This window comes from Neofelis nebulosa, chromosome 3 (assembly GCF_028018385.1).
Source record: "Neofelis nebulosa isolate mNeoNeb1 chromosome 3, mNeoNeb1.pri, whole genome shotgun sequence".
NCBI lineage: Eukaryota > Metazoa > Chordata > Mammalia > Carnivora > Felidae > Neofelis > Neofelis nebulosa.
The window spans coordinates 1,943,042-1,969,315 of NC_080784.1; the positions used below are offsets into that span (position 1 = coordinate 1,943,042).

The following is a 26,274-nucleotide window of genomic DNA, read 5'->3' on the forward strand; positions in this document are numbered from 1 at the left end:
CTCAGGTCACCTCCTGTCTCTCAGGTCACCTCCCGTCTCACAGGTCACCTCCTACCTCACAGGTCACCTCCTACCCCACAGGTCACCTCCCGTCTCTCAGGTCACCTCCTACCTCACCGGTCACCTCCTACCTCTCAGGTCACCTCCCGTCTCTCAGGTCACCTCCTACTTCACAGGTCACCTCCCTTCTCTCAGGTCACCTCCCCTCTCACAGCCCACCTCCTACCTCACAACAAACTGAAAGGCGCCTTTGGCTTGTTCTCCGGGAGACGATACACCATTAAACTGAAACGTGTAGACCGAAGGCAGCAGAGGTGCGAAGGGTTCTCAATGCGAATTCCTTCCGGGATAAAAATGCCTTCGGACCACTTGATTTTGACACTCCCACTTCCAGCTACCGTGTGCCCAGACCCTCCCTCGTGACGCCGCCCCCTAGAACGAGCACTGGGGTCACTCCGTGTGTCTCGGGCCCTGGGGCTGCCACGTGCCCAGTGCACACCCCTGGGGGGAGCTGTGCTCACAGATGACGGTGCTGTGACGGGTGCCCACAGGAGGGGACAGCCCCCTGCCTGGTGCAGGCCACCATCCCGAGCATCGCTGGCGTTTAGGCCGATCGCCTTTCAGACTCCTTTTTCCTGCCGTCCGTGTGTTCAAGGCCATCAGTCACGTGCCTGTGGTGAACCCGGGTTTCCCCGATTCCTGGCATGGGGTTGCGAACACTCGCCCTCAGCTTTAAGACGGAGGGACTTGAGAAGATGACAAGGGCTTAGTAAAAGAGCAGCCTTTTGTTCCTGCCCTTGTTGCCAGAGATGCCTGGGTATGTGTTCGACTTTTAAGGCACGGAGGAAGTACTTCAACTTCCCTTCACCGCCACCCAGAAAATGGGAGTGACATCACCTCGCTCAAGGGCGTCTGTGAGGCTGAATCATCAGAGGAAGCTTCTTCTGTCTGGTGCTAAGCAAGCGTCTCATCAGTGTCGGTTCACTTATGGACCGGCTTACCGGGAGGAAACGCAATTATGCATCAACAGTAAATTTGGATACGTGTGTTTTCTGTTCTAAACTCTCAAAAACCTAAGTCAGTCAAGCTATTTAAAACATATCACAGATCTCATGAAAACTGACTCTGTGCTTCTTTATGTTTTCATGCATGCACGTTTATTCCACAAACAAGAATGAGAAACTCCGGTGTGCTGGCCCTGTATGAAGTATTGTCAGGTGTATGGGGGCAAATGGGGCCTACCTCACACTGTATGCCAGAATTAACTCAAAATGGATCGGAGATCTAAATCTAAGAGAGAAAACTAGAAAACTCCTGTGAGAAAAAGTAGCTGTAAACTTTTGTGACCTTGGATAGGCCATGATTTCTTAAATATGACAAATGACACAGACACACAAAAACCAAAGATTCAGAATTAAAATCTGTGCCTCAAAGGACATCATCCATCAGGAACATGAAAAGATAAGCCACGGAATGTAGGAAATATTTGCAAACAGTGTATGGCGTGAGACCCTTTATCTAGGATATATAAAGAGTTATACAACCCAACAAGAAAGACCGCCCAATTTAGAAGTGGACAGAGAATTGAAATAAACATTTCTCGAAAAGAAGATACACAAATGACCAGTGGGCACATGAAAACAATGTCAGCGCGATCGGTCATCGGAGAGATCCGAGTCAGAACCGCGAGGCACGGTTTCACACTCACCTAGCGTGGCTGTGATTGCAAACACAGCAACAAACAGTGATGGGGAGGAACCGGAGCCCTCGCCCGCATTCTGACCAGCGCGCAGGATGATGCAGGCACCTTGAAGAGCAGTGTGGCAATTCCTCGCAAAGTCAGACATGGAGTTACTGTCACTGGGCAACTCCAATTCTAGGTACACACGCAGCAGAATTGAAAACATGTCTGTGCACGAACGTGGTGTTTGTAGTTGTTTGTAGTAGCCGCGAAGCGGGAACACTCAAACACCATGGACTGGCGAACAGATGAACACATGAGGCATATCCACACAACGAAATGCTGTTCAGCCAAGGAAGGACCGAGGTTCTTACTCACGTGGCACCGTGGACGAACACTGAAAATCTTTTGCTGAGAGCAAGAAGCCAGGCCTGAGAGTCTACAAACTGTGTGATTCCATTTACATGAGACAGACAAACCCCTCAGGGTCTGGGGCAGGCTGGGGTGAGGGGTAATGGGTAACAGGTGCAGAGCTACCTTAGGGTCAAGGCAGACATGCTCGACCCACACAGTGGCCGTTAGCACAGCTTCGGGAATACACTGAAACTGCTGAATCGCACACCCTGAAGGAGCGCACTTTGTAACACGTTCATTGTATCCCGATTCAAGAAATCTAAACAAACAGACCAAAGGCCAAGCAAACGGAGTAAAATCTGACATCCGTGCAGCATGAAGAGCATCCAGTCCAGCCGGGGGGGCCTGGGCACCTCAATAGACCACAATACAGGGTCCATCCCACGAGGACGTGATAAGGGGGGCACCGAGATATCAGGATGAGGGAGCCATTCCATCCGCATCGGAAACAGGAGAAGAAGGTGTGCTGGAGACTGGCCTCCAGGGACCTGGAGACTTTGGTGAAAGGAGTCCTTCAGGGATCAGCTCTAGAATGTCAGCTCTGTGTGGAGGCCCCTCCCATGAGCCAGGCTTCATGAAGACACGTGTACTCTTCAGGGCTCAGCGCACACAATTTTGTCTGTTTTACTGATACAGAACCCCTAAGAGGAGCTTCGCACGCATTATCTCATCTAATGCTTCTCATGACCTTAGGAGGAAGACACTGTCACCTTCCCTTGGTGTATGAGAATCCTGAGTCTCAGGGGGTTAAGTGACAAGGCCATCCACAGGTGATGGGGACGCTGTGAATACAGTGAGCCTGAGCTCAGAGTGCTCTTCCCCACGAGCATGTGCCTCTTTGGCTCAGTGCTTTGGAAAATAGGGAACTTAATCTCTCAGCACTGTTGGAAGGAATTCTGTAGAAGAGGTTGTGATAATCGATAAAAAGTAGAACCTATTTTTTATCTTCTGGGATCCCATGATTCAGTGACAGATTATGTATTTGCAGGAAGCTGCATAAGCAATGTCATGTTAGCTGGTTTAAAGTAACGATGGAAAAGCACCCAGACTCCTGAGGTGCAGACACGATAACATCCAGAGGTGTTTACAAAGTAAGTTTTTAATATTCTCCTTTTTGTGTAAAAAATTAAATGCCTTTTGCATCCACGAGCATTTTCCAGGAGAGCTCTGTTTAATTCTTTTGGCACATTTTCGTTTTACGGTACATTTAATTTTGTTAGATTGTTCTTACGCAAAAATACTTTGTAGCCAAATTGTAATTGAACACTGTCTTCCTGAATCACTCTTCTCTGCAATACACATAGGTGTATTAAACAGGATTCTGCTGTCAGCAGCCCTGCAAACAGGATAGGCTTTGCTGTATTAGTTAAAGTGCATCTCAGAAAGCACAGACGGGGAGAATGAGTATCGCTGACCTTTTAAAAGAATTTATGCCATGTGCTCATTCCCAGAAGCTTGCAGGTAAATATGGACACACAGGCCACCCGATAGCCCAGGCTGGACCAGGAGAACTCCCAGAGAAGCACAGGTGAATCAGGGTGGCCCTCAGTGGCTCATCTGGTAACCGCTTCAGGGTACGTGAACAAGGTGTGCTAACCAGGGGCCATTTACCAACATGCTGTGGCTATCATCCCTTGGGGTTGTTCACTGAGGCGGTCCTGGAATAATACTGCACACTGCGGGTGTGGACTGAGGCAGTGGCAAGGCCAGCGTCATGCAGGAAGGACTCGGACATGCTGGGAGCTGGGCTGAAACTGCGTGGCCGTTTGCATGGCGAGTGCTGGGAGTAGCAACAACGAAATAATGATAAGTTACGCAGTTTTGTGAGCATTTTCTCTTAACCAAACTGATCCTTGCAATTAATTAACTCTCGTAAAATTGTTTCGTCCTACTCAGTGACCTCACCGCCTGTGAAAGGGAGCTGAGACCACAAAGGAGAAGCATCGGCAGAAAGTGCAGCCACTGTGAGTGAGGCGCTCCAGAGCAGGGGCTGAAGGCCAGACCTCACACTCATGGGTTGATTTTGGGCAGCGGAAGCATAGGGTCAAGAGGAGACATGGCTCAGCTCCACCTACGAGGATCTCTAGCTCTCCCAATATAAATTTTAAAAATTAGCACTCGCCCACCTAGCTACCTGGTTCCCCATCAGCGTCCCAATTTCTTTCAGACAGGACGCAAGCTTGGGATGGGCGGGGGAAGGACGAGGGTCTTTTCCCATTTCCCTACAGCCCAGCACGCACCCGGCATGTTGTCGGTGCTCGGTGAGTATTTGGTGGACGGTCCTGTGGGCCCGTCGTGCAGCCATCGGGCTCCTCTACGGACTCAAGATGGCAACACGAGGTGGGGCAAATGGATCCCACAACTCACTAAGTGTCCGCCAAGGTGGTCCCTGCTTTCACAGACTGGGCATCGACAGAAGAAAACACGTTCCTGCCTGAATGGAGAAAAGCAAGTGGTCAAAGACAAGAAACTGTTATATAAAATGGAATATTACCCAGCCATAAAAAAGAAATCTAGCCATTTGCAACAATACGGATGAACCCGGAGGACCTTATGCTGAGTGAGATACATCACTCAGAGAAGGAAAAAAGCTGCAGGATCTCACTGATATGTGGATTCTGAAAGCGTCGGATACATGGAGACAGAGCATAGAACAGTGATGACCGGGGGGAGGCGCTGGCCAAAGGGGACAAAGCCGTGGGGGAGGAGTCAGTCCCGGACCTCCTGCAGGGCACGGTGACCATGGTGAACGATACTGTATTGAATACTGGAACTTAGTGGGAGAGCAGGCCTCAGGTGCTCTCAGGACGCACGCGGTTGACCGTGAGGACAGGAGCCATGAATTCGTTTGGCCGCGGGAATCATTCCGCTGTGTGTGGCCCTCAGAACGTCGTGTTGTACACTGTACATATTCACAATTCTCACTTAAAAAAAATAAGATAAAAGAGGGGCGCCTGGGTGGCTCAGTTGGTTGAGCGTCCGACTTCGGCTCAGGTCATGATCTCGCGGTCCGTGAGTTCGAGCCCCGCGTCGGGCTCTGGGCTGATGGCTCAGAGCCTGGAGCCTGCTTCAGATTCTGTGTCTCCCTCTCTCTCTGACCCTCCCCCATTCATGCTCTGTCTCTCTCTGTCTCAAAAATAAATAAACATTAAAAAAAAAAAAAGATAAAAGATAATCCCGCTCGGAAGTTGGGACTGTGACTGAGGACCACACTACCTGGTATGTGATTTTCAGGCGTTGATGAGTGAAATGAAATTGAGTTTTCAGGGGTTTTTTGTTTTTTCTATTGTGGTTTTGTGTTGCATTTTTTTTTTTCAGATAGGCTGGCATGTTTGGAGCTTCAGCATTAGGTTTGCTTCCTGATATGTACAAGTACAGAAAGGTGGATTCCAGGCTGTGCTAGAATTTCAGCCAGTGCCTCTTCACTGAGGAACGCTGAACTTTGAGACGAGGTCGCTCCTCTCTAGCTTTATTTCCCTGTCCTCTCATTAGCCAAAGTGACCAAATGGAGCTTCACGGTGGAAATTAGCGAGCCTGTAAAACACATCATATTTGTTGAAATGCCAGCTAGTGTCATCCACTCTGTATGTGGCATTTCTCCGCCGTGGATGAAGGGACAGCAATAGTGTAAATACCGTTCGTGACTCTTTCCTCCTGTATGCGTTTATCCTGAGCTACTTCCTAAGTGCCGCCTTAGCTCTGAAATTGAGATGGGAAAACAGGTGCTGAGGGCCCAGCTGCTCCTTCTTTTCCTTTAAATGTCAGGTTTTGGCACGCATTCACACTGAGGAGCTCACAGAGTATTGAGAAATCTGTTCTTACCACATTCGTTTTTCTACTTTTTCCTCATGTTCCTTGAACTGAGACATAGACCTTGACCAGTTCTTGGTAGATGATAGCGTATTTATTATTCACATGTCCTAGGACCACCGTCAGGTTCAATGATTCTCTAGAAGGACCCAGAAAAACTGTTAGGTGCATAGTTACATTTTATCAGCAAAAGGGTAACCGTTAAACTCTGCACAGGGCAGAGTCCAGATGACACGGGGGCCGGTGCAGCCACGGCACGTAACTGTCCAGCACCAGCCCTGAGGGACACGTACAGCATACTGTCCATGGGGGCTCACCCGGCTCGTGTGCGGGGCTTTGCTGGGGGGCCGGTCACGAAGGCATGGGGCACTCATGTGACTGACCCAGATACCCCACCTCTAGCCCCAGAGGTCAAACAGGCACCACGTGGCCCGGGGCCCAGGCAAACAAAAATAGGCATTCACCATAAATCACACTGTCAGCATCAAGGATCTAGTGCAGCCCAGTCCCAGATAAACACAGACGCTCTGACCGGGCAGGACGTTTCAAGGGCTCAGAGGCTGACTCCCAGGAGCCGTAAAGGGCCACCCCTTTCTCTGGAGCATGTGGGGTTGGAGCTCCCGGACCTGCCAAGTTAACCCCTCACTGAACACCCACCACATGCCTGGCTTATCCCAAGGCAAGGATTTCAGCACATCTATGTTTTATGAGCAGCTGTGCCTGAAGAGGGGTGTTGGATGCTGTCGTGGAGAGGGGAACTGCTGTTTGAGGTCTCTCTGTGCACTGGGCACAAAATCGTGTGCTTCGTCCTCAAGCTCATGGCCAAGGGACTGGGTTCCAGCTCCACGTGTGTTCACATGCCTCACCCTGCTTGGCACAAGTACCGTTTCCCAGATGGTCAGCGTCCGTAGCTCCCTGCAGGCCGTGGCCGGAGTGAGGGCAACACAGTAGGGACAAGCGACCTTGTATTTAGAAACGTTTACCGCATGTTTCAGCACACGTCCATTTTTATGCCACTCGGTTCCTGCAAAAGTCACGTGAATGAGGAAGCGCTAGTCATGGGGTGTTAGAGGTGCCGGCTCCTGTGTCTGGCGGTGGTGACCATAGGAACAAGGAACAAGGGAGCTCGTTGGGACCACATGTGCTCTCCTCTTGTCACAGCTGCAGTTACTTACGTTACGTGGGTTGGCCACGTTAGTTTCCAGGCTGCCATGATGAAGTGCCACATGCCGTGAACTGACCCCGTGGCCCCCCATTCGTATGTTGGAATCTAACCCCAATGTGATGGTCAAAGGAGCTCGGGCCTCTGGGACATGGTAACATCATGAGGGTGGAGCCCTCATGGTGGGTTTAGTGCTTTTGTAAGAGCCCCACGGAGCTCCCTCAGCCGCCCCCCACCCCCGCCCCACTTGAAGACAAGGAGGAGACCCCGTCCGTGACCCGGAAAGCAAGTCTCAGCAGACAGGGAACGTGCCAGCACTTGACGTGGGATTCCCAGCCTCCAGCCCTGTGATGCCCCTGTTTATGAGCCCCCCGGTTTGTGGTGTGTGTCTGGCCACCCGAATGGGCTAAGACAATGGACTGGGTGGTTTAGACAACAGACATTTACTCCCATGGCAGGAAGTCGGGGATCCTGGCATGGGCGGGCTTGAGTCCTCCTGGGCAAGTGGACACCTCCTGCCCTGTGTCCTCACTTGGTCTTTCCTTCGTCCTCGTGTGTCCTTGGTCTCTCAGTGTGCTGAGCCTCCTCCTCTTCATAGAAGGACAGCAGTTGGACTGGGGCCACGTGAACAGCCTCCTCTGACCTAAGTCACCTCTGTCAAGGCTCCGTCTGCAAATACAGTCTCGTTCCGAGGTCCTGCGGTGAGAGCTTCCACACATGAGTTCAGGGGCCACAGTCCAGCCCACGACAGCAATCCAGTTTTGATGAGCCCCTCACTCCCCTGCACGGCACATTGCTTCCGGCAGCAGCGTCCCGCCCCGGTCAGGACCTGGGCCACCTGTAACAAATCTTTCACCGGCCTGTAACAGATGCAGAAACCAGGGCGCTGTGGGGAGACTGAGTGATCGGTTTTTTATGGACACGTAATGGACGTAGGATATCCTGGTAGTTTCAAGTGCACATCACAGTGGTTCAGTACTCGTGTACTTTATGAAATTATGCCCACAGAAAGTTCCGTCACTGTCTTGTCACCACACGAGGTGATTACAGTATTGCTGACCGTGTTCCCTGTGCTGGACTTTCCACCCCCATGATTTGCTTATGTCGTAGCTGGAACTTTGTAGCTCTTCATCCCCGTCACTGATTTCACCCCCTCTGCACCCGCCTCCCCTCTGGGAACCACCAGTTTGCTCCCTGTGTTTGCGTTACTTTTTGTGTCTGTTTTGTTTGTTCCTTTGTTTTTTTGGATTCTGTATGCAAATGGCAACAGATGGTCTTTGTCTTTCTCTGAGCACCATACCCACTAAGTCCATCCGTGTTGTCACAATGGCAGGGTTGATCTCTTCCTTATGACTGGACAAGATTCCACTGCACACACACCACATCTCCTTTACCCATTCATCTGCTGGTGGGCACTCAGGCTGCTTCCACAGCTTTAATATTGTAGATACTGCTGTACTATACATAGGGGTGCATGTGCCTTTTCAAATTGGTGCTTTCATTTTCTTCAAATAAATACCCAGAAGTAGAATTACTGGATCATACTGGTAGCTCTATTTTTAACTTTTTGAGAAACCTCCATGCTGTTCTCCAGAGCGGCCACACCAGTTTGCATTCCCACCAACAGTGCAAGAGGGTTCCCCTTTCTCCACTCCCTTGCTAGCATCTGTTGTTTCCTGAGTTGTTAATTGTAGCCACTCTGACAGGTGTGAGGTGGTATCACAGTGTGGTTTTGATTTGTGTTTCCCTGATGATGAGTGATGTTGAGTATCTTGTCATGGGTCTGTTGCATCTGGATGTCTTCTTTGGAAAAGTGTCTGTTCATGTCCTCTGTCCATTTTTAAATTGGACTGATTTTTGTCTAGTAAGTGTTCTAAGTTCTTTACATATTTTGATTATTTATCTTTATTTGGATGTATGTTTTGCAATTATATTCTCTCATTATTTTCCCTTTGTTGATGGTTCCCCTGCTGGGCAGAAGCTTTGAGTTTGGAGAGGTCCCACTTGTTGATTTGAGATTCACTTGCCTCTGCCTGAGGAGACTGGTCCAGAAGCATGTTGCTGAAACTGAAGTCACAGAGCGTATCGCCTGTGTTTTCTTCTAGGACTTTAATAGTTTCAGGTCTTACATTCATGTCTTTAATCCACTTCAGGTTTGTTCTTGTGGGTGGTGGACCTTGACTGCTCCAGGGTCATTCTCTGGCACATTGCTGTCCAGTTCTCCCAACACCGGTCATTGAAGAGACTCTTTCCCATTGGATATTCTTTGCTCCTTTGTCAGATTAATTGACCATATAAATATGGGTTTCTTTCTGGGCTCTGTATTCTGTCCCATTGATATAGGTGTCTGTTTTTGTGCCAGTTCCATACCGTTTTGATCACTGCAGCTTTGTCACACAGCTTGAAGTCCGGAATTGTGACACCTCCAGTTTTGTTTTTAATTCTCAAGATTATTTTGGCTCTTCGGGGTCTTTTATGGTTCCATACACATTTTAGGATTCTTTGTTTTTATTCAGTGAAAACTACTTGATATTTTCAAAGTAATTACATTGAATCTGTAGACTGTCTTGGGTAGTATTGACACCTCAACAATATTTATTCTTCCAGACCATGAGCATGGAATGTCTTTCCATTTATTTGTGTTGTCTTCAATTTATTTCAAAGTCTTACAGTTTTCAGAATACAAGTCTTCCACCTCCTTGGTAAAACTTATTCACAAGTATTTCATTCTCTTTGATGCAATCGTGTGGTAAGATTTAAAAAACAAAATGCTCAATGCATTCATGTTAAAGGATTGGTCTTTATTTTGAGATTATTTCCTTTCCACATTTTTATATTATTTTATAATATTAATATAAAAATGGTGGTTTTGTTTTTATTTTATTCCTTAACAAAAAAAGACATTGATAACCCTACGTTGGCTCCCGTTACATAGGGGACTTTGATGGGCTGCTCCTGAAATGCACAAATCTGGCCTCAGCGCGGCCCAGCCACCTCCCCCTCATCATGGGGGCTCCTGACATTTTCAGCCCTTCACACCTTGTGCTCTGTTCTGATATCTACTCTCCCCATGTGCCAGCCCACATTCCCCTCACGTTGTGTGAATGCCTGGGGCGCAGCTACCTGTCCTTCAGGGACAGCTGACATCCTCTCCGGGAAGCTCTTTCTGTCACCACAGAGACAGAGCGGAGCCCGCCCTCTCTACCAGGCTCCAGTGCAGCTCAAAGTCTGCATTCTGCACTCAGACTTTCAGGACCCACTAGTGGCTGGACCCTGAGCATGTTACTGGCCTGCTGGACCTTGAGCAACTTACCAAACCATGCTGTGCCTCAGTTTCCTCATTTGTAGGATGGGAACACTCACACTTCCTTCATGAGGTTGTCCTGAGGATGCACTGAGGCAGCGCGTGCCAGAGACCGAGTGTCTGCTTGGTACCCGTTAGCGACTCTTCTTCCCTCCACACCGTGACCTTGGCTGGGCTGTCACAGCCATCCATCTTGAGGGCTCCTGGGTCCGTGTGCACCTCTGCACAGCTTGCCATCTGGTTCAAAGCAGGTGCAGGGCAAACATTTGTTGAATGAATAAAGAAGAGACCAAAGAATGAAGGCTGGGCTCTCTGTTGGGATACATGTTGTAGTCGAGGATGTGTTCTTGGTTCAGATGACTCAGCACATCAGACATCCTAAGAGGGCTCACCTCTAAGTAATCACATTTAGCGGCTTCCCGATTTGATTTGCAGAGAACAATTTAGAGGCACATTTTACCTAGCTCTTTGAAGAGATCCTCGCTGTGGAGAACTTAGCTTAGCTGCCCCTGAAAATGAGCCGTTAAGTTTTTTTATATTGTTTTCTCATGTTGAGAGAGAGAGAGACAGAGACAGAGCATGAGCGGGACAGGGGCAGAGAGAGAGGGAGACACAGAATCCAAAGCAGGTTCCAGGCTCCAAGCTGTCGGCACAGAGCTCCACGTGGGGCTCAAACTCAGAAACCAACCACTAGATCATGACCTGAGCCGAAGTCGGACGTTCAACTGACCGAGCCCCCAGGCGCCCCGAGTGATTGAGTTTTGATGCTATGTTAACACCAAGGGAACTCACTGGGGTTCAGTGTGCTTTATATGAAATGGAATTTTGGGGAATGCTTGGCACCCCTTCCTTGGGCACGCAGGTACGATTCCTCCCAAGCAGACTGTCAGCTTGTTCTGTTTTTCTTCTACAGATACACTTGTTAGATTTCTTTCATCAGCCGCAGAAAACTACATTATATAGGTTCCCCTACTTTGGGCTGCTAAAATCTAAAGAGGTTACATTTAGTTCAAAATTATAAAAAACATTTCACCCAGATCAAAGTATCTCTCCCTTCCTTGAAAATAGTTTCTGTCAGTACTTCCATTTTTTTTTATATGAAATCTCCTGTTTTATACATTTTGACATGATAAGCTCTCTCAACTATTTCAAGAAAATAGATTATGCATTTTTAACCTGATTAGTTTTCAGTGTATATTTTCCAGGGCGCCTGGATGGCTCAGCCAGGTGAGCATCTGACTCTTGATCCCCAGGTCATGGGATTCTCTCTCTCTCCTCTCTCTCTCTCTCTGCCCCTCCCTGACTCACGTGCCCACTCACTCTTCTCAAAATAGATAAACATTATAAAAACATAATAAATGCATATTTTCCCTTAGTGGTAGAATTGTAGCTAAAACATAGCACTTTGCATTTATATAATTTGTGGCTTTCATAGCTCTCCATGTGCATTAGCTCATTTGATCGGTGCACAATAATCCTGGGAAGTAGAATGGACAGATGATAATTTCCATTTCATAAAGAGACAGACAGCGTGATGGTTAGGGCCATAGGCCTTGGAACCAGACGGATGCCTCAAATGAAAAGTATTTGGCTTTCCTGAGCCTCTTGGTTATTGCTGGTATAATGATGCTGTAATCCCTACCCCAGAGCTGCAGTGAAATTAAGAGAGCATGTTCACAGTGCACTTGGCATCGTGGCAGTTACAGCCCTCCAGGAAGGAAGCTGGGTGTGGAGAGGGCACGTGCTCCCGACCGCGTGCACACGTGGGCCGCCTCTGGGGGCAGCTTCCAGCCTGGGCCGTCCTTGCTCCCGTCGTGCGTCCTGCAGACGGGCCAGGTCCGCGGTCTCAGCCGCCATGCACGCACAGTGGCTGCAGGAGGACCTGAGAGACTCTGAGCGCAGCCCATGGGCGCTGCTGGTTTCTGTCCCGCGGGCACGTGCCAACTTCTCCCTACACCGCCTCTCTGCCGGTGCCCCCTGGCCCCCTGCCCCTGGTTCCGGGATCTGTGGAGCCATCTCTAGGTGAGCCTCTGCATTTACCCTGAATTGCCCTGGAAAATGACTGCCAAGGTCTGTCACCTGGCTTAGGAATAGGTGGAAATAGGAGACATATCATTGGTGTTCATTTACTCTTTCTGGAACCTGTAATGAGATGTAACGGAAAGCAGTTATGTGAGGCTTCACTCCCGTGAGGCCACCTGAAGGAAGCACCACTCTGACTAGAGTAGCCATTTTTATTTTTATTTATTTAAAAAAATTTTAATGCGTATTTATTTTTGAAAGAGAGAGAGACAGAGCATGAATGAGGGAGGGGCTGAGAGAGGGAGACACACAGTCGGAAGCAGGCTCCAGGCTCTGAGCTGTCAGCAACAGAGCCGGACGTGGAGCTCGAACCCACGAACTGTGAGATCATGCGTGACCTGGGCTGAAGCCGGACACTCAATCGACTGAGCCCCCAGGCACCCCTAGAGTTACCATTTTTAAGGGCTGACGGGTCCCGTGGTGCCCTCTTCCATCCAGTCACCTCACACAGATATGGCATCCGCAGAATTTGACGACACTGTATGCTGCGCCTTTAAATATTAAACCTCAACCCTAAGATAGTTGGGGTTTGTGAACTAGAAGTTAAGGAAATAGGGCTGCTGTAGGGACTCGCGTGCTCAGCCTCTTGCCCACGTCTGCATTCACGCGGAGTACCCTGGGCCGTGGCTCCACAGATGCCGTAGACAGGAGCATAAACTCAGGACACAGCTTGACCATTTCAAAACTTTGTATCGCTCTATTATAAATTCCATAGACCCATTAAATCGTAATTCTTTACGTAGGTGTTGTATACTATTCCAAACACAATTGCCTATAGATGTTGTATTTTTTTTTTGCCACCAACCGAAACACATATTATCTTAAAGTGAATATAAATGGGAAAAATGTGGCTTCCGTATCGAAAACGGTTCCTTTGTAAAGTGGCAACGATTGCTTTGAATGTGTAAACCCAGCTGATTCTTAAAACACAGGGAGAAATCCAACGGCACGCGCAGCCTCCTTGTGCTCTTGTGATGTGTGGTCAAGGACCAGGACTTGGCTCCTGGAGGCTGTGCTTTCTGCCGCGGCTCCTCTCTGGAGGGTGCCCTGTGCCTGGCCCTTTCTGCTCTGCTCTGTGGTTCCCTGGCCCTCCCGACGCAGCCCCCACCCTCACCCCTGGCCACACAGCTTGACTCAGGTTCTCACTGAAACTGTAAGCTCTTTCTGGGCCATTTGTCTGTTGGTAAAGGAGGCTTTGTGAGGGCTGGAGGGCAGGGTGGTTATTCTTGCCCCATCTCGCCACCCCGTCTCCACCTTCCCCACCATCTGTCCGGGTTTACTGGACATGCGTCTGCCATCAGAGCAGCTGGTGCGACGTCCCAGGGAAGTGGCTTTCCTTCGAGCACGCACGTTCCCAGCAGAGCTGCGAGTGAGGGAACAGACGGGAAATTCTCCAAGTATGCGCCTGTGATCCCCGTTCCTGGTGCAAACGGCTTCCCAGCCTAGGACGGTCTCTCCGCAGGGGGACTGTGCTCCCGGTGCCCTGTTTCCCTTTCTTCCTGAAGGTTCTCCACCCAGATGGATCCTGGTACCTCCACTGTGATGTTCATGTTCTTAAATGTTTGTGGGAGTATCATTCGGACTCACGCATGTTCTAACAATTCACTATCAATCCTGTCGCTCCAGGAAGGTAGAAGTTTCCACCGCTCTCTGTTCTGTGGCTGGGATGAGGATCCAAACCCTGACCCTGGTCCAGCGACCTTCTCCGCAGGTCCTTCCTGTACGAGTCCTCTGCCCAGTCTGTGGTCCCCTCGCTGGACCCTGGACGCAAGTTCCCCCGCACGCTCCTACCTGCCACACCCTGGCCCTGACATGTTACCGTCAGTGCACCTTTCCATCTCCCTACCTTAGGAACCAGTTCCGCGGAGAGGTGGACAGGGTCTCGGGGAGAGGAGGACGTGGAGGGCTGGGATATCCGAGGATGGGATCTCAGCTGTGTGGCGGGAACGCTGTCCCGCATCCCGCCCAACCCCCAGCAGGGCTGGGAGACCCCGAGTGGTGGAGAGCTCTGAGCTGGAGCAGGGTGTGGGAATTGCCCTGTGGACAGGGAGCCTCCTGGCCTCTGCCGTTGTCCCATTGTGGTGTGAGCTGCCTTAGGAAGTGTGTGGTGCTGCCCAGCGCCCTCCTGTCGGGGACAAAGAGGACATGTGTCCCCAGTGTGTCTGTGAGCTTCACGCACAATCTGGCTTTCCGTAGTTATCGCCTACCTTTGGCACGCGGAGAGATTTCCGTTAGGCACGTGCACACAGAAGCACTATGATAAATTTGAGGCAACTCTTGGGGTTAGCCTTTATGAACATGAAACTGAACACTGGGGTTTTAATGAATACAAATAATTGACTTAACATGAGAATAGAATTTGTATAGGTCAAAAAAATCATAAACAAGATCAAAAGGCAGAAACACAATGGGAAAAATATTTGCAACGTATTTTCATAAAAACTTTAGGAAACAATATCTCAGTTCAGTTTGGGAAACACGAGGTAATATTATCAACAAAGGAATGAACAATTATTTCACAAAGTACAGCTTTAATAAGCTCGTGAAAAAGATGTCAGTATTCTTAGCAACAAAATAAGTAGAAATTGAAAAAACAACTAGAAAAAAAGTTTTTGTTGCTACTTATCATACTGTTAGGTTTTTGCATGACAACGGCCATCAGTTTTTATGGAGGATGAATATTGATGCTGCCTTCTGGAGGAAAATTATGTATCAGAAGCCCTAAAAATGTTCATTTGACTTAACCCCCAAATACTAGTTCTAGAAATCTTCCATAAAAGGAAGTTCTCTCAGCACGCAAAGTAAAAGAAAATATTATGAAATCCAGCACAGCCACCATGATGATGTTGTAGAGGGACGCAGAATAGGGTGGAAACATGTACATTGAAGTTTTTAGTAGAAAGAACTATGACCGTGTGATCGCATCTGTGTGAAACCACGTGTGGTTTATGTGGAGAGAACCCATGTTGTAACGCAGCACCAGCCCTCACAGAGGTTGTCCCCAGGGAGGTTGGAGGAGGTGATCTGTCCGTCCGTCCAAGCCCATATGTGTAGTTTAAGACGAAAACAAACTTATTTTAGGTGACACAGGCATGTTCATCTGCTCGCCTCAGAGACTGGATGTTCACAGGCAGTGAAACAAAGTCTCTTTTTCTAGATTTTGAAACCTTATTAAGTTCAAAATATCAATATAAAAAGAGAGAAAAAAAGGCGTCTGAAACTGAGAGAGAAGGTTTCAGGGGGATCGTAGCTGAGCAGTCAGCAGGGACCGTCTCCCCAGGGCTCCAGGTTCCAGCTGCATCTATGCCTCCGGCTCCTGCCGTGGCCTCACGAGGGGCCCGAAACCTGCAGCGGGGCGTCAGTCCTCACGGTCCCGCACAGGGCACGCGGCGCCAGGCAGGCCGGGCAGGGCGTGGAGGGCCCAGGCGTCAGCCCCGTGAACACGGCGAGTGCTGGAAACAGAAGGTGAGGGGCGGACTGGAACGGCAGAGAACGGGTAACAGTAAGGGACGTCCAAACAGAGGTGCCGCCTGTAACCCTCCCCGGCCTCTGCGCCTCACTCGGCAGACACGCACGGAGCCACCGCTGGTGGGATGTCCCCGGGCTGGGAGCCGGTGGGGCGACAGGGTCCTGAGCCCAGATCTGATGAAGGACGTAGTCATTCCTTTTGATATCTCACAGTGAGAGCTTCCTGTACAACCTGAGTTTGATTCGTGGTATTAACAAAAATGGGCAATCCAAACAAGTATATAGCTCTGTCATCCGAGGGGAATGAGATGTGCCCCGACCGGTAGCCTGGGGGACAAGCAGACGCATTGTCCCCATTGGAGCCCCTGGGCCCACCAGTCTGGGCGTGGCCTCGCATGTTCTCTGGGGTGTGGGGTGTGGGGTGTGGGGTGTGAGTGGTCCTCTGAGAAGGAGCGAGCTTTGGCAGACATTCTCCTGGGGTGAGAGCAGTCGGACTCGTGGACCGGAGGGTCATGGCCGCGCCCACCGTGCACCAATGGAATCACGCAGCCCCTTCCTGGGGGATCTGCTGGGGTCAGACCTTCTGAGCTTGCTGCTGTCACAGCGGTCACAGTGATTGTCATTAGTCCTTCACGGCCTGGTCACCTTCACTGTTCCAGCTACTGGCAAGAGTGATAATAGCCAAGGCATCAGTCACAGCAGAGGCTCCACCTCTCAGTGGCCTTGCTGTTGAGTGAGTGGAGAAAGCGTCCTATGTCCCCGTGAGAGCACACCTGATAAACTCTCACATAGCTGCAAGAAAAGACCAACTCTGGTCTTTGACTGTCTTCAGGTCTCACGGAGAAGATGTGAGCCAGTCCTCAGCTCCCACCCCAGCTCCCGAGCGGTAGAGCCCGACGCTTCCTGGCCCCGACCTCTGTCTGCTCGAGGACAGCTTCCTAGCACCAGCCCGGCGCCCACACGCCGCGCTCGCAGCCGCCCATGGCAGCTGTTTGCCCAGCGCGGCGTATGGGAACTTTGCAGTTCAGGTTCTTGGACTCAGAAGCACCAGGAGACACTCAGGTGCCTCTCCGAAGGGAGCGCATGCCCCTGCACACGGGACCTGGGCGCAAACCGGGTCACGGCTTCGGGGTGACTCGTGTCAGCCATGTGGTTCTGCTCCGTGGTTAAAACCCTAGGGCACAGCCAGTCAGTGGGGGAGGGAGAAGACGGGCAGTGTGTGCGGGCCCGGGATGCTGACCCTCTGGGGAGGGGGGTCACTCAAACGTGGTGGAGACCACAGCCCAATAAGAGAGGGAGGACACATGCACACACACGTGTGCACACGGCTACGCACAAGTGCACCCGTGCACACGTGTGCACATAAACGCGCACACGACTGCACACGCATAACTTACACACATGTACAACACACACTGACCTGTTTTTTAAATCGCTTTTCAAATACAAGATAGAAGGACGGAGACAGGTGCAGTAAAATGAAGTGTGAAGGAATGCTTCGGAGGGTTTGTTCAGAATTCCACGAAGATCTCACGCTTTCATTAAATCCGTCCGGCTCCTCCTTCCCCAGAAGCAGCCTCTGTTGGGAGTACGTCTGATGCGGCGCCGGAGCCAGAAAACCACTTGGGTGTCTCTGCGGTGGGGGCTAGAGGTCCAACCCGAAGGTCGTAGCTGTGCAGGAAGTGGTGGCGGGCAGTGTGTCCCCAGGAAAGGCTCATGCTCCCCTCACCGTGCAGGGCTGGGGGTCCGCGTGCAGACTCCCGTCAGGCCCGTGTGCTCATGGCCAGGCACCTGAGTGACGAGGCCGCCTGGGGGGGCTGGCAGGCCGGCGGTGGGCGGGGGGGGGGGTCCCACGCAGGCACCAGATTCAAGCGGAGACGGGGTTCCTCCTCAGTGCACATGAGAGGGCAGAGCCGGGCCAGCGGGACCCTGGCTTTCCTGGTGCTGCGGCATTGCGTGCAGGGCCCCACAGAACTTCCCCTCGGCGGGTCTGGGGTGGGCCAGGAATCTGCATTCCTAGCAAAAGTCTGGGGAGTGCTGCATGAAGATAAAGTGCGCCCCCCCCCCAGTTTGTTACTGAAAATGCCTTTGGGCTTTGCCTCTGTGATGGTGATTTCAATGACTTGATCCCGTTTTTATCAGTGACTTCAGTGGCTTCCTAATACTGTACACTGCTCAGTGTGAGGGAGCCGCTGGCCGTCCCTCCTTGCCCTCCTGTCCTCCCCCAGCCTGTCCGTGCTGCCCATCCTCCTCTCTCCCCACCCCCTCCCATCTACCTCCATCCAGCATACACATTACTGTTAGTCACCCTTGCTGAGAGGTTCCCCACCGGGAGGCAGGAAGCATAGGCAGAGGGTGGGAGGGGAGGTTCTGGAGATCCCTGGGTGGGGGGCGTGCCGTTCAACAGCATGGCGGGGTGGGGGGGGCGTGCCGTTCAGGGCATGGTGGGGGGGGGGGCGTGCCGTTCCAGGGCGTGGCGGGGGGGGCGTGCCGTTCAATGGCATGGGGGGGGCGTGCCATTCAAGGGCGTGGCGGGGGGGGCGTGTCGTTCAAGGGCATGGCGGGGGGGGGGGGGCGGGCGTGCCGTTCAAGGGCATGGCGGGGGGGGGGGGTGTGCCATTCAAGGGCATGGCGGGGGCGGCGTGCCGTTCAAGGGCGTGGCTGGTGGGGGGCGTGCCGTTCAAGGGCATGGGGGGGCGTGCCGTTCAAGGGCGTGGCGGGGGGGCGTGCCATTCAAGGGCATGGCTGGGGGGCGAAGCTGGCGGCTTCCCAAGGGGTCTGGTGTGGCAGAGGCCGTGGAGGGCAGGGCTGAGGACCCAGCAGGGCTCCAGGCCATCCCTGCAACTCCCACTGCTGCCGATGGCAAGGACTGCCAGGTGTGCAGGTGTCTGTGTCAGGAAGGGGACCCAGATGACCTTCTCCCGCTTAGACAGTCCCTGGACCGTAGCTGACTAGTTTCTCTCCTGTGTGGGGGCCGGGCAGAGACGCGCTGTCAGTGTGGAACCGTGCATGCAAGCCCGTGACACACGGCCGGTGACTGGCAGAGAGGACGGCTTTGGCACCGTTCTCAGCCTCACAGCCCATGCTCCTGTGCGAGCCTGGCGCGGCGGACCGGCCCCAGTGGACGGGAGGGTGTCCTCGTGTCTCCCACCAATCGCACGTGTTCCACGCGTGCAAGCTGTGCCTCAAAGGGCAGCGGGCACGTGCAGCAACGAGAAACGGGCAGATGAGGGGCGCCTGGGTGGCTCGGTCGGTTAAAGGTCCGACTTCAGCTCAGGTCATGATCTCGCTGTCCGTGAGTTCGATCCCCGCGTCGGGCTCTGTGCTGACAGCTCAGAGCCTGGAGCCTGTCCAGATTCTGTGTCTCCCTCTCTCTGACCCTCCCCTGTTCATACTCTGTCTCTCTCTGTCTCAAAAATAAATAAACGTTAAAAAAAAAAAAAGTAAAAATAAATAAAAAAAAGAAACGGGCAGATTGAAAACCTCACCCTGAGAACAGGCAGGAGGCCATCTGTCTGCCCCTCCGTCAGTCAGCATGCGTGGTCCCCTGTCTGGGGCCGGAACCCGGGTTCATACTGGTAATGGAGCAGAAAAGTCCTCCGGGGACACGCTAAGCAAGATTGATGACCGGTCCTGCCAGCGCCACACGCGAACTCCGATGTGTCGACCCACCGACTGCCCGGAGTGGCTGTTCTGAGGGGGCGGCATCTGCAGGACAGGTGGCCGACTCTCGGGGCTGACGTTGGTGGATCCCACCGTCCCCAGGCAAGGCTTCCGAGTGCCGAGACCTGTCCGCGCCTTTACTTCAGATTACATGAAAGGACACAGATTTTCTTCAGTTTCTAAAGGTGAAACAATAAGAAACCTATGTGTTGTCTTTGAAGGTTGCTTGTATTTCTCCCGATGTTTCTTCCGCTGTGATCGTCAGGATTTGTTCAGTGCACAGTTCCGTTGACGCCCGCCCGGCGCTGTGACACGCAAACATCCTCCAGCTTCTGTGTGGTCACTATTGTTTCAGGTAAATGGTATCCAACGAACTTCGTTCCTTGGCTTCGTATTCTTGACTCAATACACAGAACTGGAAATCAGTCTAGAGGCTGCCTGTATCCGCTTCTCAGATTTCCCGGGTTAATCAATATGCGTTAAGCATCTTCTCTGTGGAAGGCACGGGCGGGAGCCAACTTAGTTTGTGACTGAACTCGTATCAAAAAATCTAATGCAAGACGGAGTATTCTGCCAGAATTTGCCTCTTCAAATAAAATTCTTAAAAGTGCACTGTTTTTCCAAGGAGTAATTTCTTGACACGTGAGTGTGAAGGCAGGCAACTCCCCCTTCGCCTTTTTGGAGGTTTCTTGTTCTTCCTGCCTCCTTCGTGCTCCGTAGGGAGGCGCAGGTGGGAAGCGGGTGGGTGGGCTGTTCTCGGCTTCTGTGGCCAAGTTCAGCATCCCAGCTGAAGTTTGGAAGAATTAGGAAGAAGACCCACCACCAGACCGCACGGTGACAGGTGTGAGGCCGGCCCGAGGCTGCAGACCGTGACTGCGTGTGTGTCCGCGGGCCGGGCTGCATAGAGAAGGTGGAGTCCTGCCCTCAAAGCAGGTGACCTGGGTTTGGACGCTCCAGCTGTGCCCCACGACCTGAGGCAAAGCTCCCAATGTCTCTGAGCTCAGCTCTGTCAGAGTGTGAGTACAGACAGTCGCTGTGGCATTGCAGGGTCTGGAGTTCCGTGGGAAGACCGCGTGGCGGGGATAGCGCGGACCTCGGGAGCTGCCCCATCAGGGCGCTGGGCTCTTGGTCATCCCCGTTCCATGTCGGAAGCCCCGCAGATGGGTGGCAGCCGGTCTGGCCGGTGCGCCCTTCCGGTGGGTGCGTTCCTTGATGGCGGGTCTAACGTCAGCCTAGCACAGGCACGGCCTTGGCTTCCTGGGAACCTGCTTCCTCATGGTGCTGCCCAACGCTGAGATAATTCAAGTCTGTCCTCTGCCGGTTTGTTTCTCCAGTCTGGAAGCTAAAACCTTCGTCTTGAGGAAAGCAATGAGCTCTTTCAATAGTATTCATTTTAGTCTCAGAAACATGATCCTGTGAGTTTCTAAATTTCTAATAATTCAGTGTGAAATTTGAAAGCATACATAAGGAGTCTCCCTTTTCTTCTCACTTCCAAACTCTCTTTATGGTGCCACCTTCTCGCATCTGGGGAGGGGGGACCGCAGAGGCCCGGTGGACGGGCCGGCACCCAGAGGGATGGTCCGGGCCCCACCCAGATTCAGGCTCCACGCTGCCAGATCCTGTAAGCATTGGAGAAGCCAGAAATCTGGTTTCTGTCTGAAATCTTCTCATTTTTAGATGTTGGCAAGAATTTCATTAGAAGAAATGCTGTGTGAGCTGAACACATCCCATCAGCAGGTGCGGCTGGCTGCCAGCCCACCGGTTTCCAGCCTTCCCCACAGGGAGGAAAGCAGGCTAGGTGACAGGGCAGGGGGCCTGGGCCCCAGGGCAACAGCCTCACCATCCTCGGACAGAGGGCCTCCCTCTGTCCCTCACAGCTGCCCTCTCTGGACCTGCGGGAAAGGGTGGGAAAGGGGACCGAGTGCTGTCTTGCCCTCCCAGATATTTTCCCCAGTGATGCCTCTTTTCACGGGAACAAATCTTAGCGGGAGACGTGGGTGGGTTTCACCATGGGATTGCGGCACTGAGCACGTCACCCCGAGAAGCTCCGCAGGCGGGAATTGGCAGGAAGGCCACGGCCGCGGAGCTCAGGCGCCTGCCAGGGAACTTCCCTCTCTGCGTCACGGCCACCGCACTGCCCCCTAGAGTCGTGCAGGCAGCTGCATGAGGCCGGCAGGAGCTGTCAGAGGCAGACTGGGCGAGGCTGTGCCACAGGCTGGGAGGGAGCGAGGCTGCTCGGGGACACAGGCACCTCCTGCCCCCACCGCTGGCTGCAGCCGAGGGAAGTGGGCTTTCTGGTCCCTGCAGGATAGCAGGTGTCGGCTGAGACTGGGCTGCTCGCCACCCCCATCTCTGCGAGGGGCGCCTTTCTGAGGGATGGCCGTCCCATGTCACAGGGGAGAGGTCGCCAATGACAAGTGTGTAAAGTGAAGGTTCTGAGAACCGGGAGTTGGGGGCCAGTGTCAGGAAGACACCTGTCTAGAGGTTGGTCAAGCTGAAGGGAGATGACCACTGGCTTGGATAGCTCCTTCTGGTCCACAGCCTGGGGTCTGATAGATGAGACCCTTCCCTGCACAGACGGAAGTCCTGCCCCTTCATCCAGGCACTGGTGGGAGACCCTGGGGACCAGGAAGGGACGGGCCGTGTGCATTCCCAGTCTTCGGGGAGAAAGTGCACACCACCGAACAGGCGCCCGTGCGTGTGCAGGAGGCCCGCCCCCGCTGAAACAACCGTGGCCAATCCTAGCCCACCACCTGAGCGTTCTGTCGATAAACAGCACTGACCTGAACACTGAACGTGCACACACCCCCAGCCACACCAGCAGAATCACCCTCCAGTCCCCTCAGACAGAGCCACCACGACCAGCATTCCTGAATTAGCACAGACTGCAGGAGGCCACGGGAGGAAGAGCCACGGGAGGAAGAGCCACGGTCGGGCACACGGGGACAGGTGCACACTCCACCAGAATGCCCAGGAGACCGCACGCAGGGCAGGGGCTCGGATGGAAATGTGGACCCCTTCCCCTCACCACCCAGGATAGATGTTTGTCCAGGAGGAGGAATGGGCTGCAGGAGCCCCACGCGCCCGACGCGGGATGAGAGCTTCGTGTGGGATGCGGCCAAGACATTGTGCAGCAGCTGTGTGCCTGCGTCCGCGTGAGAGTGGCCCGTGAACTCGAGTCAGCCGGAGGGCTGGCCTGACCGGGGCATCCCGCTCCGGGAATTCATGAAGCTCGCACACTGTTTAGAAGTTTCCTGTTTTCTTTTCTTTTTTAAAAACGTCATTTCCTGAATTGTCAATATTCACATGTTTATTTCTTCATAAAATATTTGGCACCTAACATGTAGCAGGGTCAGTGCCACGGGATAGAGATGTGAGCCGCGTGTCCTGTCCTCGGGGACTCACACTCCCGAGGGGGCTGTGTGCCCAGCGACCGGTCAGTAGGCATTGGCGAGGGCCTGTCGTGGTGGAACAATGCCCACGGTGTTCTGCAGGTAGACAGAACCCAGCCTGCAGGAGGAGAAATCAGGGAAGGCTGCCTGGAGGAGGTGAAGAGAGTGGGCCGGTGAGGTGTGTGTGGGCATAGAGATGCTCCAGGCACAGGACGGGGCAAGAGCAGTGACCCAGTGGCATGTTCAGGGAGTTGGGGACCACTGGATTCAGCCAAAACAGGACTGAAGACCAGGGAGGCAAGAAGTTAGGAGGGAAGGGCCCTGGGTTCCCGACAGCCTGAAGGGCAGACCGACGTTCACCCGAGGCTCCCACTTCCTCCCAGGTTCCTGCAGCATACACCTGTGAATAGGAACAAAATAGTCAGGTTTGGGTTGAGTCTTCGAGATGGACGAGATTCGATAGTAAATCACCGAAATTTATGTAACTTAATCCCCCAAATGCTCGCTGGACCGTGGAACCTAGTTACCAGTGGGATTGATTAACTGTGAGCCACACTTTGATAAAACGGTTTCCTAAGGAACGAGGGGGTGGCTGTACAGCCGATGTGTGAGGATGCGGCCGCTGTGGGGTCCTCGTGTGTGAGACTCCGTCACCGGGGCCACACAGAGTGCGTGAGCTCGGACGTTCCCTCCAGGAGCTGAAGTCTAAAGACTATTCTCTTGGATTCTCTACTGGATCCCAAGCTTCTTTAAGAATCTGTTGAAAACATGTTACTGCCTGGGAAAATTCGCAGATCAACCAGTAACACAAAAAATCAGCATGCCTGTTCTGGGGCTTCGAGACTCACTGAACCTCACGTCAGGCTCAGAGCCCCGGCCAGCCTGGGCCACAGCCTGGGTCCCCAACGTCCAGGCCCACCTGCAGGCAGGGAGTGACCCAGGAAGGTGGGATCACTGCCACTCTTCCCCTCCCCCAGCTGCTCTTGCAGTCTTAAAATGTCCAGAAAGGCGGGGCGCCTGGGTGACTCTTGATTTCGGCTCAGGTCGCCATCTCACGGTTGTGGGATCGAGCCCCATGCTGGGCTCTGTGCTGACCGTGTAGAGCCTGTTTGGGATTCTCTCACTGCCCCTCTCTCTGCCTTTCTCCTGCTTTCTCTCTCTCTCAAATGAATAAATAAGCATTTTTTTAGGAAACAGTCCAGAAAGATGTAGGTAACTCACACATTGCTAATAAAAAGCATTTTGGAAGGTAGGTTTTTTGTTGCTGTGCTCGGAAACTATGCTAAACCTTAGTCCTGTAGCAAAGAGGGTTTAATGACTATCTCATTCAACACCAATTTAAAAAAAAAAAAAAAACATAGGCCGTGATTTATGCATTCTTCACTGTGATTCAGATGACCGCTCACTTGTGCAAGTATTTACAGCATATCGAGATTAAATGTCAAGTTTCCATCAGAAATGCCAAGTTACTGGGCCCACGTCTGTACGTAAATTATTTATAAAGTGCTCGGAGGAGAGGGAGGAGGCAGAGAAGCCAGGTGCAGGAAGGAGATGTGTCCATCCCGATGCTCTCTGGTTTCTTCCACCAGGAGCGTGAGCAGCCTGGAGCCCAGGGTGGGGACCGTCGGGAGGGGGTGACAGTGTTTGGTGTTACTGGTTATTTCCCTGCCGTTTCCGTGTGCAGACCTCACCTCAGGCTCCAGTCCAACTGAGGTTCTGGTTGGGCAGGTTTGGGGCGGGACTGCAGACCAGCGTCCACGTGCTCGCACCTGAATCCCGCCATCTCTCCTGAGGCGTCCTTTGTGAACGGCCAAGGAGGATGTGACACATGGCATCCACTCTAGCCCTCCCTGTAGTAAGCATGGGCCTGTTTGGGGGACAGTTAATGATTGAAAACAGGTAAATCTTTCAAGATGAATGCAATGTTCATTAACCTATTCTTCTTTCCTGTGAGCTCACACGTACCTTTTTTTTTAATGTTGCATAAACCACGTGAGAAGCTATGGCATGACTACATATTATTTAGGGACTCCAAATCAACGCCCCTGGCAGCCCGTGCTGGTGTGTCCGGCCCTGGGGCCCGAGGCTCCTTTTCAGCGTTTGGATAAACTTCCGTTGGCCAGGACGCATCTGCTCCTTCTGTGTCTTCTTTCTTTTTTCCTACAAAGGTTCCAGCTGCCCTTCCCTTTCATGTGGCTTCTACAGGTGCTTTACCCACTCATTCCCCTGGGCACTGGCCCCTGAGACATCCTAGGGGCATCCAAACACGGAGCCACGTGCACAGAGAACCCAGCACAGGGAACCTGTGATAGGTACTGAGGCGGGTCCTACACACGTAGCCTCTGCCTGCATGGACAGTAGAAACCGGCTGATTGCTAGGAAGGCTCGTTGACGATCCAGAGTCCCACCTCCAACACCCATAAAGTAACATGGATTCTCATCCAAGTGTTCTAGGTGGTGTATTACTTTGCCTGAGGGGCTGGCTGTGCAGGACCTACCACAGGCCCTCATCTCTCACGTCTTAGAGGCGGGGAGTCTGGGACCCAGGTGTGGGCGGGGCCAGCTTCTCCCGAGTCCTGCCTCCTTGCCATGTAGATGCCCTCACTCCTCGTCTCCTCACACGGTAGTCTTCCTGGGCATGTCTGTTTCTTCACCATCTCTTGGATGAGGACACCAGTCCTGATGGATTAGGACCACTCTAGTGACCTCATTTTTCCTGAATCGCCTCTTTAAAAGCCAAATATAGTCACATTCTGAGGTCCTGGGGGTTGGGGCCCTGACTTGTGGATGGTGGGGACTCGGTTCAGTCCGTGGCGGCTGGTTAAGGCCGTGGTGTCTTTTCTCCCCCCGTCTGTTCTGTCTGGCATCGGGCTTCCCTGCAGGAGCGCCGACACCGCATGGAGCCGCATCACGCTGGCGTGTTCTCCTTGGGCTGACTGTGTGCAGCACCTGTTCCCTTATCTGACCCCTGCCCTCCCACAGGCCCGCTCCCGTCTCTGCGCTGTTATGTCATAACGCCTTTCCCAGCCTCTCCCCGGCCACACAAAGCCCGGCATGCTCTGAGCCCCTCTAACGCCAGCATCTGCACGGATCGGGCAGTGACGGAGGAAAGTGCCCTGGTCGTCCGGACATTTAGGTGTCCCCAACGGGCGGTTGGACGAGGTCAAGACATGAGCCAGAGGGGAGACCAGGTCCCGAGGCTCAGACCCAGCACACAGCCGACCACGGGTCTGCGGAGGGAACTTCACACTCGACCCGCCGCGTCCCTTTAACCCCATTTACTGAGTGACGCGCTCTC

The 26,274-nt window shown here is 52.6% G+C and overlaps 1 protein-coding gene across 11 annotated transcripts in view; it reads left to right on the forward strand.

The window, feature by feature from the left end:
• The window catches only part of DLGAP2 (DLG associated protein 2), a 791,131-nt gene that overhangs the window by 502,789 nt on the left and 262,068 nt on the right, over positions 1–26,274 (forward strand). The window lies entirely within an intron of this gene.